General features: G+C 40.6%; 1 non-coding gene across 1 annotated transcript; it reads right to left on the reverse strand.

Annotated features, from left to right (window-relative positions):
* Window positions 1-11,586: 11,586 nt before the first annotated feature.
* LOC141589224 (small nucleolar RNA R71) lies at window positions 11,587-11,693 on the reverse strand. Its single transcript, XR_012520174.1, has one exon. It is a non-coding gene; the product is annotated as a small nucleolar RNA R71 (small nucleolar RNA).
* Window positions 11,694-18,911: the final 7,218 nt, after the last annotated feature.

The raw sequence follows: 18,911 nt of genomic DNA on the forward strand, positions 1-18,911 counted from the left end.
GGCTGAGAGGTTTGTCGAAATGGCCAAGGAAAATAAAGAGAGGGGTCCGAAAAAGAAAAAGGTTGAGGTTGATGGTGGTGGTCAAACTAGTTACAAGAGGGGTAACCACAACCAGGCAAGGGCTTATTCTTCGGGATCGGGTTTCAGTGGTGGATCTTCTTATGGGCGTGGTCGAGGTAGTAGCAATAGTTGGGGTATCTCGTGTTTCAACTATGGCGGTATGGGCTACAAGAGGCATGAGTGTACTAATGTAGTGGGGAGAGGTTTTCATAGGCCATCACAAGGGAGCTTTTCGCAGGGTCCGACACAGAGCTATGCTAGCAACCGACCAGCCGGGTCATGGAATAATCAAGGAGGGCAGAGTAACAACAACTGTGGGTTCAACCGCAATGGTGGTAATTCTTATCAGAAATCGGCAGTTAACAACAATCAGGGGTCAGCTGCCAAGCCTTAATATCAGCTAGTACAATTCAAGGGGGTGGACAAAAGACCAGTGGCAAACTGTTTATGATGGACAAGCAAGCTGCTGAGGATGATGCACACGTGATCACCGGTACCTTTCTTGTTAACAATGTTTCTACCTTTGTTTTGTTTGATTCGGGGACGTCACACTCTTTTGTATCGTCGGGTCATGCTAAGTCTATGGGTTTGAGAGAGTTTGATTCTGTAAAGGATGAAGTTTGTATACCGTCGGGGGAGTCAGTGTCTTGTGGGAGGTTATATAAGAAGGTATCCATGATAGTTGGGCAGGTTGATCTTCCAGTGGATTTGTTAGAATATTCTATGGATGGTTTTGATATGATAATTGGGATGGATTGGTTGGGTAAGTATAAGGCTAGAACAGACTGTCACCAAAATAAAGTTTCTTTGAGAGGTCCTAAGGGAGTTAGTGTGTCTTATCGTGGGTTTGTTGTAAAACCCAAAGTCAAAGTGATTGCAGCGGTGACATTGAAGTCTTACTTGAGGAAGGGGTATCCTTTGATTCTATGCCATGTGAAAGATCATAGTATGTTAGAGCCGACAGCAGATGAGATACGAGTGGTGGGAGAGTTTCCAGATGTTTTTCCAGAGGAGATACAGGGTTTACCACCAAAGAGAGAGATAGAATTCAGTGTGGAGTTGAAACCAAGGACGGGACCAATCTCTAAGGCCCCGTACCGTATGGGTCCTAAGGAGTTGGAGGAGCTGAAGAAACAGTTGAATGATTTGATGGACAAGGGGTACATTAGACCTAGTGTATCGCCGTGGGGTGTACCAGTTTTGTTTGTGAAGAAGAAAGATGAGAGTTTGAGGTTGTGTATCGACTACAGGGAGCTGAACAGTGTTACAGTGAAGAACAAGTATCCTTTACCAAGTATAGATGATCTTTTTGACCAGTTGAGTGGGGCCAGAGTCTTTTCAAAGATTGATCTGAGATCGGGGTACCATCTGGAGAGGATTCGGGATGAAGACATACCAAAGACAGCTTTTCGATCGAGGTATGGTCATTATGAGTTTGTGGTGATGCCGTTTGGGTTATCTAATGCGTCGAAAGTGTTTATGTATTTGATGAACCAGGTTTTCAGTCAGTTCTTAGATCAGTTCGTGGTGGTGTTTATAGATGACATCTTAGTCTATTCCAAGACTAAGGAGGAGCACGAGGAGCATTTGCGGTTGGTGTTGCAAACTCTACGCGACAACCAGTTGTATGCAAAGTTGTCTAAGTGTGAGTTCTAGTTAGAGAAAGTGGTTTTTCTCGGTCATGTGATTTCTAAAGTGGGTGTATCTGTTGATCCTAGCAAGGTAGAGGGGTATCTAAGTGGGAAGCACCAAAGAATGTGGCCGAGATCAGGAGTTTCTTGGGTTTGGCAGGTTACTATCGACGGTTCGTGAAAGACTTTTCAAAGATTGCCAGGCCTATCACCGCATTGATGAGGAAAGAGAACAAGTTTCGTTGGGATGAAAGTTGTGAGACGACGTTCCAAACATTAAAGGAGCGTTTGACCACATCTCCAGTTTTAGCTTTACCTGAGGGCAGTGAGAATTTTGTGGTGTATACAGATGCTTCAAACAACGGGTTGGATTGTGTGTTGATGCATAACGGGAAAGTCATTGCCTATGCTTCTAGGCAATTGGAGCCTTATGAGGAGAAATTTCCGACGCATGATCTAAAGTTGGGTGCAGTTGTGTTTGCTCTCAATATTTTGGGGCACTATCTTTATGGGGCGACCTTTAAGGTGTTTTCCGATCACAAGAGTTTAAATTACATCTTTACTCAAAAGGAGCTGAACATGAGATAGAGGAGGTGGATGGAGCTTACCGGGGATTATGACATGGATATCCTATACCATGAAGGGAAAGCAAATGTGGTTGCTGATGCGTTGAGTAGGAAGAGTGTGCATTCTCTATGCACAACTATGTCTTTGATGAGGTTGAGAGATGAGGTAGGTAAGATGTGGATACATGTGATTCAAAAGGGGGATGCTAGGGGAGACTTGACAGTGGAATCGGATCTTTATGATGATATTCGCAGGAAGCAGGCTCTTGATTCAAAGATTCAGGAGTGGAGGGCTGGAGTAGAGAAAGAGACAGTGTCTTGGTTCTCTATTCATTCTGATGGGAGTGTTTGGTTTGAAGGGAGATGGTGTGTGCCCAAGGATGAGGAGTTTAGAAAGACAATCATGACAGAGGCTCATTACACTCCGTATTCAGTGCATCCAGGTCGTGACAAGCTTTATAGGGATCTTAAGAAGACTTTTTGGTGATCTCGGATAAAAAGGGAGACATCTGATGAGTTTATGGCTAGATGTTTATTATGTCAGAGAGTCAAAAGGGAACAGCGAAGACCGCAAGGTAAGATTCAGTCTTTTGAGGTACCTACGTAGAAATGGGAATCTATCTCCATGGATTTCATAGTGGGGTTACCGAGGACTCAGCAAGGTAATAACATGATATGAGTAATCGTTGATCGTTTGACCAAGTCAGCTCATTTTATTCCCATGAAAAATACGTGGAGTAAAGTGCAGTTGGCAAATGGGTATAAGAAGAATGTGGTGAGCTTACATGGGGTGCCAAAAGACATTGTGTCAGATCGGGATGTGAGTTTCATTTCTCGATTTTGGCAAGAGTTGCTGGAGTTGATGGGAACTACCTTGAAGATGAGTACTGCATTTCATCCTACGATAGATGGATAGACAAAGAGAACAATCAAGACTTTGGAAGATATGTTAAGGGCTTGTGTGATGGAGTTTGGTGGTAGTTGGGAAGATAGGTTGGATTTGATTGAGTTTTCTTATAACAGCAGCTGTCATACGAGTATTAGGATGGCTCCGTTTGAGGCTTTGTATGGGAGGAGGTGTAGGTGTTCGATTCGCTGGGATGATAGTGCTGAGGCAGTGATTTTAGGACCACAGATGGTACAGGATATGATAGAACAAGTGAAAGTGATTCGGCAAAAGATGAAAGCGACCTATGATCGACAAAAGAGCTATGCGGACTTACATCATCGGGACATCGAGTTTCAGGTTGGGGATAAGGTTCTTTTGAAAGTGTCCCCTATGCGTGGAATAATGCGGTTCGACAAAAAAGGCAAGTTAAGCCAAAAGTACATTAGTCCTTATGAGATTTTGGATCGTGTGGGAGAGGTTGCTTATCGGTTAACTCTGCCACTAGCTTTGGATCGTGTACATAATGTGTTTCATGTGTCTCATTTACAGAAGTATGTGAGTGACCCTTTCCATGTGTTAGAGGTGGAGAACATCGATTTGGATGAATCCTTGTCTTATCTAGAGGTGCCAAAAGAGGTTCTTGATCGCAAGGTTCGCAAAACTAGATCAGGGGAAACAGTGTTGCTCACAGTTTTATGGTCCAATCACAATGTTGAGGAAGCAACTTGGGAGGCGGAATAGGTTCTGAAAGAGCGATATCCGTCTCTTTTTGATAAGGTATGTGTGGTTACGGGGATGTAACCATGTTTCTTTTAGGGGCGTAGGAGATGATCGCACAAGGTTTTGGTACGGTTTTATGTCGGTTTTGATACAATTAGTGGTTGTTTTGAGTCGGTATGAGTAGTGTTTAAGTTTTATTTTATTTTTTTTAGTTGTGTCGTTGTGTTAGTAAGTTTGTTTTTCAGTATGGGTTTGAACTTCGAGCACGAAGTTCATTTTTAAGGACGGAAGACTATAATACCTCAGATTTATGAGTTGTTGTGTACTCTATCGAGTAGGGATTACTCTGTCGAGTAAGTCAGTTTTGTGTTCTAGAGTGAGTATTGCCTTTAGGGTACTCAATCGAGTAGGGGAAAATCGATCGAGTAGGGGCTACTCGATCGAGTACCTTAGTTACTCGATCGAATAAGTCAGGTTTTATACGGGTTTTGCCAGGTTTTGATAGCAATGCATGAAATGAAATATAAACTACCTACGTCAGTTCTTTTTACCTTTTACCTATAATCTAAACTTTTTACAGAGAAACCAAAGCAAAGTCGATTCTTTTTCTCTCATTGCTATCAAATCCAAGGGCTAAAATCGTCGGAGTTCGGAGTTCTTTATACTGTTGAGACCGTCGTATTGTGGGTAAGAGCCTTATACCGTTTTATGTTAATTCGTTAGTTTTAGTTAAACCCTAATTGGGTGAATTGGGGGTGTTTGGGAGTACTGTTGATGATAGATTGTAATTGTAAGATTATATGTTGATAGGAGGTGATTTCGTAGAGGAACGCTTTTGATCCGCTGCTTGTGTTGATTTTGGTGATTGGATTCCAGGTAGGGTTTCCCTACTCAGTTATTGTATACATGATTTTGAGATGGTTGATGGTTGATTGATATGTCAATATATCGTAATTGGTTTCGGTATTATTGATATTGTAATTGGTTGTTGTTGATTGTCTGTGGTTCACGCCCTTGATTAGCCCCTTGTGGTTCCCGTTACAAGAGGGATATGCACATTAAGGAACATGGGTTATTCGCTCGATGGAGATGCGCGGGGTTTAGGTGGGAAAGGCTGCGGTGTGGATTACCGGTTGCGATTAGTAATCTGGTAGGGCTAGACCTTCGGGCTAGTCAGATAATTGGTGATGTGACGGTGTTGGTGGATTATGACTGTGTACTTGTTGTTATATTATCTTATATCATTGTACAGTAACTGATCTCGTTTAATTGTTTTGAAAACTATGGTGATCCATTCGGGGATGGTGAGCAGTGTTTAGCAGGTATGGCTTGGATGCGCGCGGGTTAGCTGGGGATGAGTCACCACGAATCAGCTAGTAGTCTTCCGCTGTTGTGTCATGACATTTTTATTTATTCAGTTGGATTTTAGTTTAGAACAGTTGTTTTGTACTTTTCAGTTTTGGATTGAATGTAATCACTTTAAACTATTTACTTAAAGTACGTTTCTTGATGGTCACTTTTGATTACTATGTCTCGGGTAACCGAGATGGTGGCATTCTCATGCATTAGGTGGTCTTGGTAAGGCACTTTGGTGTATGGGGGTGTCACATTTACATTGATGCTTCGAAAAAGGATTAGAATGTGTCTTGATGCAAAATGGAAAAGTCATTGCCTATGCTTCGAGACAGTTGAAGCCGTGTGAGGAGAACTATCTTACTCACGATTTGGAGTTGGGTGTGGTTGTTTTGCTCTAAATATTTGGAGGCATTATTTATACGGGGCGACCTTTAAGTTGTTTTCCAATCATAAGAGCTTGAAGTACATCTACACTCAGAACGAGTTGAACGTGTTTGAGAATGCGGATGGCGCTGATTGGGAACTATGATATGGAGATCATCTATTATAAAGGGAAGGCTAATGTGGTTGTAGATGCTTTGAGTAGGAAGAGTGTGCATTCGTTATGCACTACAATGTCACTAATGAAATTGAAGGATGATATGACTAAGATGGGAATTCACATGATTCGCAAAGGAGATGACATCGGTGATTTGACTATCGAGCCTTAACTTTATGATGACATCAAAAGGAATCAGGTACTTCATCCTAAGATTCAGGAGTGGAAGACAGGGGCGGAGAAGGGTACGGTTTCGAGATTTTTATTCATACATATGGGAGTGTGCGATTTGATGGGAGGTGGTGTATGCCTAATGATGCTGAGATAAAGAAATTTATTATGACAGAGGCTCATTGTACTCCTTATTCGGTACATCCCGGAGGTGACAAGCTCTATAAGGACTTGAAGAAGACGATTTGGTGGCTTGTATGAAGAAAGAGGTAGCAGAGTTTCTAGCTAGGTGTTTGACTTGTCAAAGAGGCAAGGGGGGACAACGAAGATCACAAGGTAAGATTCAGTCACTTGAGCTACCAGAATGGAAATGGGAATTGGTTTCTATGGATTTTATTATGGGATTACCGAGGACTCAGTATCGTAATAAAATGATTTGGGTAATTGTTGATCATCTGACAAAGTCAACTCATTTTGTTCCAATGAAAGATACGTGGAATAAGATTCAACTGGCTCTTGGGTACAGGAAGCATGTGGTACGGTTACACGGGGTGCCAAAGGATATTCTGTCAGATAGAGATGTGAGATTTATATCACGGTTTTGGCAAGAGTGGCAGAAATTGATGGGGACTCCTCAAAGATGAGTACGACATTCCATTCCGTGACAGATGGTCAAACTGAAAGGACCATAAAGACCTTAGAAGACATGTTGTGAACTTGCTCGATGGAGTTTGGTGGGAGTTGGGAGGATAAACTTGATTTGATTGAGTTTTCATACAACAACAGCTATCACACGAGTATTGGGATGACACTATTTGAGGCGATGTACGGGAGAAAGTGTAGGAGCCCAGTGTGTTGTGACGATAGCGCTGAAGCTGTGGTTTTACGACCACAAATGGTACAAGATATGATTGAACAAGTACACTTGATTCGGAAAGATGAAAGCAGATTAATATCGGCAAAAGAGTGATGCGGATTTGGATCGCAGGGACATTGAGTTTGAGGTGGGTGACAAGGTCCTCTTGAAAGTGTCACCTATGCGCGGCGTTATGAGATTTTGAAAGAGACGGAAGTTGAGTAAACAATTCATAGGTCCATATGAGATATTGGATCGGGTAGGTGAAGTACCTTATCGGCTAGCCTTGCCACCATCTCTTGATCGGGTGCATAATGTTTTTCATGTGTCATAAGTTCGAAAGTATGTGAGTGCCCATCTCATGTGCTTGTGGTGGAGAATATTGAGCTGGATTAAGCTCTCATTTAAGCAGAGGTGCCAAAGGAGATATAGGACCGTAAGGTGCGTAAGACAAGGAATGGTGAACCGTCTTACTAGGGGTGCTTTGGTCTAGTCACAATGTGGAAAAAGCCAGTTGGGAACCGGAAAAGGCAATGAGGGAGCGCTACCCACATCTTTTTGAGCAGGTATGTTTGGTTACGGGGTCGTAACCTTTGTCTTTTAAGGGGGTAGGAGATGATCACATTTGTTTTTGGTAGTTTCGAGGTCGATATGGTTGTGTTTCGGGTTATGTGACCATACACTACGCTAAATCTGGCCATCAATGACAAGCGTATCACAACGGTTTAATGCATATAATAACGACACTTAGATTACCGTTTCCTAAATATTGACGGAAACCTAGACCGCGCTAGTAAGAATAACGGTTTCCCTCCAAAACCGTTATTATAATATGGCAACGGCTGTTTATGAAACCGTTATCAAAACCGTTTAACGGTTTCCAAAAACTCGTTTTAGAATCACCATTATCAACAGTTATTAGACAACCGTTACCAGTTTAAGAAAACGGTGTTTCGAAAATCGTTACTAAATTAACACCTGCAACGGTTATGGGTACCCGTTGTTATGTTATAGCTACGGGTTTCTTGTAACTGTTATCATTTTTTTATTTTGAAAGAACGGTTCCTCTGTACCCGTTGTTATTTATCATTTACGGGTTAAGTATAATTGTTGTAAACTTTTTCTCAATGTTTAATATTCAACCAATGCATGTATGATAAATAGTGAACCGTCACATGCATTGTTTTGTTTGACTATTATTACTATCCGTCCATTATTATATTCACACAAATACATATTTTCCTATAAATATCACTTATAATTATAGCCTATAATTTAATTAAAAATATTAAACTTCGATCACCATGTCGTCGACGTCTTCTACACCCGCCGAATCACTTTCAAATACCCGCTATGTCCATCATATTACCTGTATTATACACAACCTTCCAATCAAATATGATGACAATGGTAAGGCTTTTTTAAGAAGTTTTACTTGGATGCGAGATATGCTTCGTCAAGGTGGTACGAACGTTAAAAAAGGTTCACCCAGCTTGGGCTAAAGATCGTGGTTTTATTGGTTACATAATGATCGAGTGTGTTAAACAACACCTATTATTTTAACTTAATGTCTTTATTTTCTTTTTTAGTTGTTATATTATCCCCTAATTATCTTAGGTTTATTGTGTGTTAAATAACACCTATTATTTTAAGTATATTGTGTGTTAAACAACACCTATATATTTAGGTATATTGTGTGATCATTTATTTGAGATGGTCCTCCTGCTAAGTCGACTAAATGCTTAAAGTTAGTAGTTTATTAATTTATGGTTTAGATATGGGTGGAAAGCGGAAAAGAAAAGATAGGAAAAAGTCAGGCGAAGAAGATTCAAGTGATGAGAATAATTTGTAATCGGTTACTGGCGAAGGCGCCATAGGGTTTCCCTAGAAGCAATAGAGAGAGGGATACCTAATAAACTTCAATGGGATCCATTAACGGGGCTGCCAGATGGTACCTATGCTGAGAATTTTGCGAGTTGGATTGGTTGTTGTGTAAGAAAGTATGTGCCTCTCGGTTTGCCGCGTATCAATCAGTTGAGTGAAGACCTGAAGGAAAAGGTAAGGGAGAAAATAAAGGTATGTATATACAATAATAAATGCTTTAGATGAAATTATCTTAGTATTCGAATGTGCTATTAGCCGAAACTAATCAAATATGCTCACCATATATGCAGTTAGCTTACACTGTCCCCAAACACAATGATGGTTACCTACAAAAAAAGATAGAGGAATCCTTCAGAGCATGGAAGTTAAAGGTTTCTCGGAACCACTTGTTCAACAAGAAAACCGGGGAGATGAACAAGAAACCACCAACGAAGAAGTATCGGCATGTCAGTGATGTGACCATAATTGGCGCATATTTAGCCCCCAAATTAGCCTTGTTTCCATGCTTTTTAGTGCTTATTTGGGTCATTTCCTATCTTTAGTTCTTTGTTTTGCATATTCTTTGAGATTTTGATCCCTTGGTAGGAAAGGAGTAAGAATCTTGCATTTTCATGGCAAAACGAGACTAAATTGATCGAATTCAATGACCAAGCATCAAGGAGAGACAAGATTAGAAGGCCTTTGTACATATCATAGTAGAAGATCAATGTTGAGGAAAGATCCTTGAGTCCCCAAGGAAATCCCCAAGGAATTTATGAAGAAAAGGGAAGAAAAGAAGAAGTTACTATCTTTGATCGACAATCCGAGCGGATTGTCAACAATCCGCCCGTCCGGCCCGTGCACAATCCGAAGCGTCCCAAGCGTAATCAGCTCGGATTCCCCTCAACAATCCGTCCGGATTCCCTTAATCCGCTCGGATTCCACCGCCCAAATCCGTCCGTCCCGACCTTATTCCGCCCGGATTTCCCCACAAAGACGGGTTGTCTTCTTCAAGCTACGAAAAGAGAAGCCCTTCTCTCAGAAAATACCGGGTCCTCCTTGCTCAACTTAAAAAGTGTAATTACTAGTTTAGCCCTTAGTTAACCCTAATGCATCCTCCCTAATTTTCACTATAAATACCCCATTAGGCTAATTAGAGGAGCATGTTCTTCTTATCAATAATTAGTATAGTTAATATCAATCAAATCTCTCTTTAATATTGTAATCAAGTATTAATTAAGTTTTAATCCAAGTTTTAGTTCTTTAATCTCTCTTTTGTTCATCCTTTATTTTGGGTAATTGAAGATTATTTGGGTTATTATTGGGAGATTGACAACCTCTCAATCTAGCATTCAAGTACTTCTATTATTCTTGCTTTATTATTGGAATCATTAGTAGGTATAATCTCTTAATCCCTTTTTAATTATTGCTAATTACTTTCATTTATTCATCATGTTTCATATTGTTGGTATGATTGACAACCTTGCTAGCATGATCAACATGATAATGAGTGAGTAGTCTCTTAGCTAGGGTTAATGGGTGATTAGGGGAAACCAACATGGGGAATGATTCATGCTTAAATTAATATGCTTTCATGTTTTATTTGCTTGCTTGTTTTGATCTCAACTCATGCACATGTTATATTTGATGAAATGCTAAGCCTATGAATCCTTGCATTTACTATCATCTCCTATCTTTTCAATGAGACTTGTAAGACATAACCCAACTCGAGTCTCATTAGATCATGCATGTTGTTGAGTAGGGAAGATTAAGTCGACTTGTAGGTGTTGTACAATCTAATCGATTCGGCTCCGGGACCCAAACTTTCCTAGGATTGTAAGATATAACCCAACTCAATCCATCACAACAATAATTGCTTGCTTATAATTTGAGAACATGTTTGTATGATCATATCCCATGATTCCCCTATGACCCCATGACACCCTAGTGCCTTTAATCAATTGTTTACACCCCTTTAATTCATCTTGCTTGTTTATTTTCATTGTTATTCTAGTTTAGTAACCTTCTACATCAACCCAATTTGTGACACCCCTTAGACACCACTAGTTACAATAGAAATCTCATTTCAACTCCCGTCCCTTGGGATCCGACCTTTACTTGCCTCTTTACTAATTGTAGAGTTGCTTGTTAAGCTATAAATTGTGTTTTGATTCGACCGTGACCAACGACCACATCTTAATTTGTGAACACTTAGCGGGATCGCATCAAAAATGGCGCCGTTGCCGGGGACGGTGTTTGTTTGATTTAGATTTCCTTTTTGTTATTAGTTGTGTCTTTCTTCGCCTTGAGGAAGTAAAACTCCTAAAGGTTTGTTCTAATTGTTTTTGAGTTGTTTGATATTTTGCATGTCTAGAAGGTTACAAGGTGATTTGTTACCTTTTGACCGTGAAATCGAAAGAACCTTGACGAACAATAGGAGACTTGTTAGGAGGAATTTAAGAGGTGTTGGTGAAGTTGTTCAACCCACTAGTGAGTTTGTTAATCCTTTCGCAATAGAAGGAGAAGAAAACCCATTACACAATACCCCACAAAATCCACCTACAATGCCAAAATTCTCGTCACACTCCGTACCCACCGAGGAGAATCTACCAAATGATACTCCTACACCGCAACATCTCACCGGAAATTTTATTGCCAAGTCCGCCTTCATCCAACTAGTTGAGAGGAGCCAATTTGGGGGGATGCCTAGTGAGGACCCTCATTCTCATATGGAAACCTTTTGCGATTATTGTGATGCTATCTCTCAAACGGGCGTGACTCAAGACCAAATTAGATGGGTCTTATTTCCTTTTTCCTTAATCGGCAGCGCAAAGCAATGGTTGAAGGGCCTTGATAAGGCCACCCTTGGAATAGATTCTTGGAAGAAGTTAGCTCTAGCTTTCTACAAAAAATTCTACCCACCGGAAAAGACCAACATGCTAAGAGCTCAAATTACGGGTTTTAAGCAAAGGGATGAAGACTCTTTGTATGAAGCTTGGGAGCGGTTTAAAGGTATTTGTCGCTCATGTCCTCACCATAGACTTAGCGAATGGTTTTTGGTACAACAATTTTGGAATGGTTTATATGAAGATTCTAGGAACATTCTCAATATGGGATCAAATGGAATGTTCACCGAAGTTGATGACAATCAAACATGGAACAAGATTGAGGAAATGGCGGTCCATAACTCACAATATAGTAGACCTCGCAAGGCTACTAGAGGAGGAAAGCATGAAGTGGACTCCGTTACTCAATTGGGTGCTCAACTTAGTGCTCACATTGACACAATCAACTTGAAGTTTGAACAAGCTATGGCTAGACTTGAGGAAAACTCAAAATCATCGAAGCATCATGTTAATGCCATGACGGCATCCTCATCAATCCCAAGTGGGATATGTGAGAATTGTGGAACTTTGGGACATGACCAAGGTGAATGTAGGGGAACAAATGAACAAGTGAATGCTTTCCAAGCATACAAGAGTGGCACCCCTTATTCCAACTTTTACAATGAAAACACCAAATTCCATCCAAATCTCTCATACAAAAGCCAAAATGTTCAAAACCCTCAAACAACATACACTCCACCACCCATGAGAAACCAAAATCAAAGACCCTTTTACAATCAAAACCAAGGTTACCAAAATCAAAATCCATACAATCACCAAAATGACCAAGGTTTTGATGTCCAAAAAGCGGTCCTCCAAATGCAAAAGAATCAACAAGAATTTTTCACCCAAATGCAAAAAGATAGCCAAGCAAAAGAAACCACCATCAACAACATTCTAGCTCACACCAAGATGTTGGAAACACAATTGACTCAACTAGCATCTTCAAGCTCACAAAGACAAAAGGGGCAATTACCACCTCAAAGTAATCCCCCTAGACATGAAACGGTTAGTGCCATTCACTTGAGAAGTGGTACAAGGTATGAAGCACCGAAGAAGCAAGTTGAGGATGAAGTTGTGGAAGCTAGTGAAAAGGAAGAAATTGTGCAAAACTCCAAAGATGGAGAATCATCAAAAGAAGAAAGTTCAAAGAAAAATGAAGACAAGGCCAAAGAGAAGGAGCCCATTGTGATTAGACTTCCTTTTCCAAGTCGTCAAGCCAAGCCCAAATTTGATGATCAACTTGGAAAATTCATGGAAATTGTGAAGAATTTAGAAGTCTCAATTCCTTTCACGGAATTAATCAATCACGTTCCAGCCTATGCAAAGTACATGAAAGATATCCTCACAAAGAAGAAGTCGATCCGGAAACTTGAGACTATCGCCTTCACTAAGGTGAGTAGTGCAATACTTCAAGGGAGTTCACCTACAAAGTTAAAGGATCCGGGAAGCTTCTCAATACCGTGTACCATTGGCGACACGACGATCAACAAAGCCTTATGTGATCTAGGGGCTAGTGTGAGTGTCATGCCATACTCGGTAAGTAAAAGGTTGGGGATGGGAGAGCTTAAATGCACCAACATCACACTCCAAATGGCCGATAGATCAACGAAGACACCATTAGGGATATGGGAAGATGTCCCCGTGCGAATTGGGAAGTTTTTCATCCCGGTGGACTTTGCCATTGTTGATATGGAGGAAGATTCCAACATTCCAATCATTCTAGGAAGACCTTTTCTACACACCGCCGGTGCGGTGATTGATGTGAAACATGGTGAGCTCACTCTAGAAGTGGGAGATGAAAGCATAACTTTTAATCTTGACAAGACTATGAGAGCTCCTCGTTTGCATGAGCCATGTTTCATGATTGATCATTATAGCCGAAAAGATGAAAGGAAGAAATCGGAACTCCAATGGAAGAAGAAAGTTGAAGATGCTCCATTCAAAGAGCAAGTGAATAGTGACAAGGAGAGCTTGCAAAGCTCATCAAAATCAACCAAGGAAGAAGAGGATGGCCTCATTGGCCAAGAGAAGAAATTGGGAGAGTTGTCTCCATCTAAGCAAGATATTTTCAATGATCAACTCAATGAAGTTTGTGGTCTTTGGGACGACGAATTTGAAGGGATTTTTAATCCCTACATTGGACATGCCATCGATCGTGATCAACAACAAGGGCCACGGTCTATTGAGGACCTCTACCATGATAATGAACAAGCTTTTGATTACTTCTTCAAGATGTTGAGCAACATCAACAACACCTTGAACATGCCCCCTTGACATCTCATCAAGAATGAGAGTTTGGTGGAGTCCTCCCTAAACCACCACTTGTAAATATTTCTAACTCCCTAACTTACATTTCAATTCTTGTATTGCATTTTTGTCATCTTTGGATTTTTATTTACTTTGATCAAAATAATTGTCATGTAAGAGAGAAGTGAGGGAGGGACTAACAATTTCAATTGATGTGTAGTGCTTTACCTTAGTGTGAGGATGGCAATTGCCTAGGCTATCCATGCCTTAGTAGTGCCCCCACAATGAAGAACATAAGACTTGAAGAAAGAATGGAAGAATGATAAAGGAAATGCGCTGTGCACGGGTGGAACTGAATCCGTGTACACAGGGGAAGAATCCGAGCGGATTCCCAAGAATCCGTCCGTCTTATGCAATCCGAGCGTCCTGCAGAAAAGACGCCCGTCCTGAACTGAGCTGAATTTTGAAATTTTCTTGACTGTTAAAGAATCCGAGCGAATTTCTGAAAATCCGCCCGTCTTGAAGAATCCGTCCGTCCAGGGAGAAAGACGTTCGTCTTTGCAGCTGTGGAAAACAAGCAAATTTCTTTGGACAGAAATCCGTCCGTCTTTGAAGAAATCCGCCCGTCCCTTAACAAAAGAATCCGAGCGGAGTCTTTAGGCGAGTTTTTGCAAAGATAGAAGAAGCAGAATCCGCACGGATTGAGCCTAATCCACACGGATTGCCCCTGCAGTTTCGAAATTTTCGGCTTCTTTAAAACCCCTCCCACCTTCATTCATTCATTCATTCATTCATTCATAAACACTACCCACAACATCAAAACCCTCATCCTCTCCATCATAAAAACAAAAACACTCAACAACATTCAACAAAAACAAATCAAACCATCCTTCCAACAACAAATTAATCACTCCTTCTTCAACAAAAATCAAAACCAAGAACAAAATCTTCAACCTTTGAGTCGATTTTTGTTTTCATAAAGGCAAAGCCTTTCACCTTCAAATCGATTTGGGCATACTACAAATTGAAGATTTTTCACTCTTTTCTTGGATAGTTCATCAATGGCAAGTACTAAGGATGCAACAAAGGCAACAAAGGCACCAAAGGCTAAGGCACTCTCACAAAGGCAAAAGGCTCTTCAAACAAAGAAAGCTTTGGCTATGGTGGTAGCAACACCAAACTTGGAAGTACAACAACAACAACAACCTTCTATGGGAGCATCACCTTCTACTCCGGTAATTAATCAACTTTTGCATTATCCGGAGGTAACTTTTATTTACGATACCCATAGAAATACCTTTGTCAAGTTTGCTATGAAGTTATTACAATCCACCAAATTCATATGTGAAGATACCTTAGAAAAATTGGGTGTTCTTGAACAAACAAAAGCCTTTTTCAAAGCCATGGGGTTGAAGAAATTGTTTGAAACAAAGGAATTGACATACCCCTCCCTTGTCTTGGAATTTTTAAGTTCTTTGAAAGTCACCAAAGTTGAAGATAGGGAAAATCTCGAGTTTCGTCTAGCTAATGTTAGTAGACGCATTACCTTTAAGGAATTAGGTGAAATTTTGGGTCTTAGTGATGAATCGCGTTATCTTAAGCATTATGGAAAGTATGACCCCGAGCCTCTTTGGGAGGCAATCTTCGGGAAGAAATTTGAGGATTTTCATGCATGTCGTGCTCTTTTGGTCCATCATCCGGGCATAAGAGTATGGCACAAGGTTGTGGGAAATACCATAATTGCTAGGAAAGACACCAATCATTTCACAAGACTTGATTTTATTCTCCTTGAATCGGCTTTGAATATTGGAAGAATTCACACCAAGCCTTACAATTCTTTGAGGCTATTGGTTGATAGATGGCTCAATGTTGATAGTGGGAAGAAGGGCACGACCGTTATTGTCAATGGCGGCCTAGTCACGGTCCTAGCTAAGCACTTTGATCCTAATTTCAATAAGGATAAGAAGTACAAAGTAAAGGAAGGTGGCCATCTTATTGATATGCATATTATGATTCACAAGTTCAAGTGGGTTGCTCAAAACCCCCTTGACACTAAGTATGGATGGCTAACTAGTGAAGCTAGATCGTTCACCTTGCCCTCGAAGATTTGTCGCCTAAGCGTCCACCGGACCAATTATCTACTTCCCCTTTCCGAAGAAGCCGAGTATATCATTCAACAACAAAAGGGTGATCTTGAAACCCCCTCCTCTTCCATTGTCATACCACCTTACCCCTTTAAGTATGAAGAGTTCAAACCAGAAGGAATTGAAATTGGGAAAGACTATGTGACTCTTCTCATGCAAGCAATGCACAAGCAAGCCTATGAAGATCGGAAAAATGCTTATTTGGCTCAATATCCACCCCTCCTACATTTAGCTAGGCAAGGACTCCTTGATCCATCTTGTCCTTTGCCTAGTTGGGCGGATAGAGAAGTCTTATTTCCGGGTGCATCTAGGGGCGTTGTGGGAGACAATGAGGTTGTTGGAAATGATGAAGAAGTTGATGATAATATTGAGGAAGATGCAAGTGAAGATGGAGAAAGAAATGGTGAAGATGATGATGAGCAAGATGAGGAAGAAAGTGAAGAAGCAAATGACAAGGAAAGTGGCAATGTGACCACTTCTCATGAGGGAAGTGGTGATGATGATAGCATGATGGAAGACTAGCAAGCCTTGGAGACTCCTACACTCCCATGGTTTGTCTATATCTCTCTTTGCATTTTATTTAATTTTGATCATTGTTGGAATAGTCCTAGCAACATCAAAGGACTCACACCTCGGTACCATTGAGGTGTTCTTATTTTATTGTTCCCATTTGTAAAATCCAAAATGACAAATTAGTTTCATGCATAGCATAGTGTGTGCATGAACTATACCCATCCTTGGACATTAGCAATAGTGTCTCACTCGGTTTGGGGAAGTTAATGCATACGTAACGGGAGGTAATCTAAATTATCCTCTCCGTCATAACAAAAACCATGCATCATGTAGTGTAGCTTAGTATAGATTGCATTTAGTATAGAAATCATGCATCATCTTTGCATAATTTCCATCATTTTGGCCATTGAGGACAATGCCCATATTAGTGTGGGGATGGGAATTCTAACATTTAACTCTTATTCAAAAAACTCATAAAAATTGAAAAAATTGAAAACCCAAAAACAAGTTCATTTCCTTTGTATATATTGTCTTGTATATATTGTGTTTGTTTTATCCTTGTTCACATTGATTGACTACGCCACATCCGAGACATGAGGATATTGAAGACCGCATGGTATGATCTTTCCAATCTCCTTTTTCCTCTTTATGTTAATGACTATGTGGCTTTATTTTGATTGATGCGGTATAACAATGTGAATCTAGGACTTGCATTTAGATTATATGTCATATTAGTTGGTAGAATCATATGCATTAGGATATTTATATGTTAGTTGCATCATGGCATGTAGTTGCATGTTAGAAAAATTTTGCGAAACCGTCTACTTGGGAAGTTTGACAAGTGTATATAGGCCCTAGTAGATGCCTTTTGTTCTTAAGACTTTGCTTGTTAGAATGATTGTAAAACACCCTAGGATGTGTCATGCTAGTATCCTTTGACCCATGGATTAAGGCCTAGTCAAGAGTACCTTGTGGTGTGATAACTCCATGGCTACCGTTTATTCCAAGGTGACCCTTGAAACCATGCACCCATACATCCATCATCCATGTTCTACCACATTTTGTCATCAAAGGGAATGGGCACAAAAAGAAATCAATTTGAGTTCAATGAAATGAAAAGTGAAAGAAAGTTTGCAAAAATGCATCAAATGAAAAGAGGAGCAAAAATAGAACTCCTAAGCTTCAAATACAAGGCACCCTCGTTACTAATTGGGGTGACTTTGAAAATGTTCAAAAAGAAATGCAAAAAGTTGTCAAGTGTTGAAATGCCAAAAATCAAAAAGAAATGGCAAAGAAAGTGTTCTCAAATGTCAAATGCCACAAGAAATTGGGGGGAAAAACAAAAACAAAAGCAAACTCCCAAAATGAAACTCAAATATCTATTGATCCCTTTATCCATCATATCCATTTTTGGGCATGGTAGAGAGGGGACGACCCTTCTTCTTGTCTAGGCAAGAGGGGGAATTCCGCGATCCTCCAGTGTTTCTAACACCATAGGGAGTCTACTCTTGACAAAAGCATTTAACGATTGAGGACAAAGGTACCCTAGCTTGACACAACTTGGAGGTGATTTATTGGTATCCTTCTAGGCTTAGTAGTTTGAACAAATTGCATCTATGAAGGATTGTGTACCCTTGAATTGCTTCCCTTGTAGATAATTTCCGCCACTTGATGAGGGAGTGGCTATTATTTTTGTAGATGCATCCATTATGTGTTTTTGTGTGCTTAATGTTTGGATGTGTCGCCATTTTGGCAAGACCCACCTTGCCTTACAAGAAGGCATCCTACCTCATGGTTGTCTTGTTGTGAGTTGAAGGGGCGGAGTGAGACCCGCTAATTGTCTCATATCGGCTATATTATTAGGATAGGTTAGTATTGATCCTAGTCTTTGTCACCTCTTTACTCGGGACGAGCAAAGGTTCGGTTTGGGGATATTTGATGTGACCATAATTGGCGCATATTTAGCCCCCGAATTAGCCTTGTTTCCATGCTTTTTAGTGCTTATTTGGGTCATTTCCTATCTTTACTTCTTTGTTTTGCATATTCTTTGAGATTTTGATCCCTTGGTAGGAAAGGAGTAAGAATCTTGCATTTTCATGGCAAAACGAGACTAAATTGATCGAATTCAATGACCAAGCATCAAGGAGAGACAAGATTAGAAGGCCTTTGTACATATCATAGTAGAAGAGCAATGTTGAGGAAAGATCCTTGAGTCCCCAAGGAAATCCCCAAGGAATTTATGAAGAAAAGGGAAGAAAAGAAGAAGTTACTATTTGATCGACAATCCGAGCGGATTGTCAACAATCCGCCCGCGTCCAGCCCTGTACAATCCGAGCGCCCCACGCTGAATCCGCTCGGATTCCCCTCAACAATCCGTCCGGATTCCCAGAATCCGCTCGGATTCCACGCCCAAATCCGTCCGTCCCGACCTTATTCCGCCCGGATTTCCCCAAAGACGGATGTCTTCTT

The sequence above is a fragment of the Silene latifolia genome, chromosome 6 (genome assembly GCF_048544455.1).
Source record: "Silene latifolia isolate original U9 population chromosome 6, ASM4854445v1, whole genome shotgun sequence".
NCBI lineage: Eukaryota > Viridiplantae > Streptophyta > Magnoliopsida > Caryophyllales > Caryophyllaceae > Silene > Silene latifolia.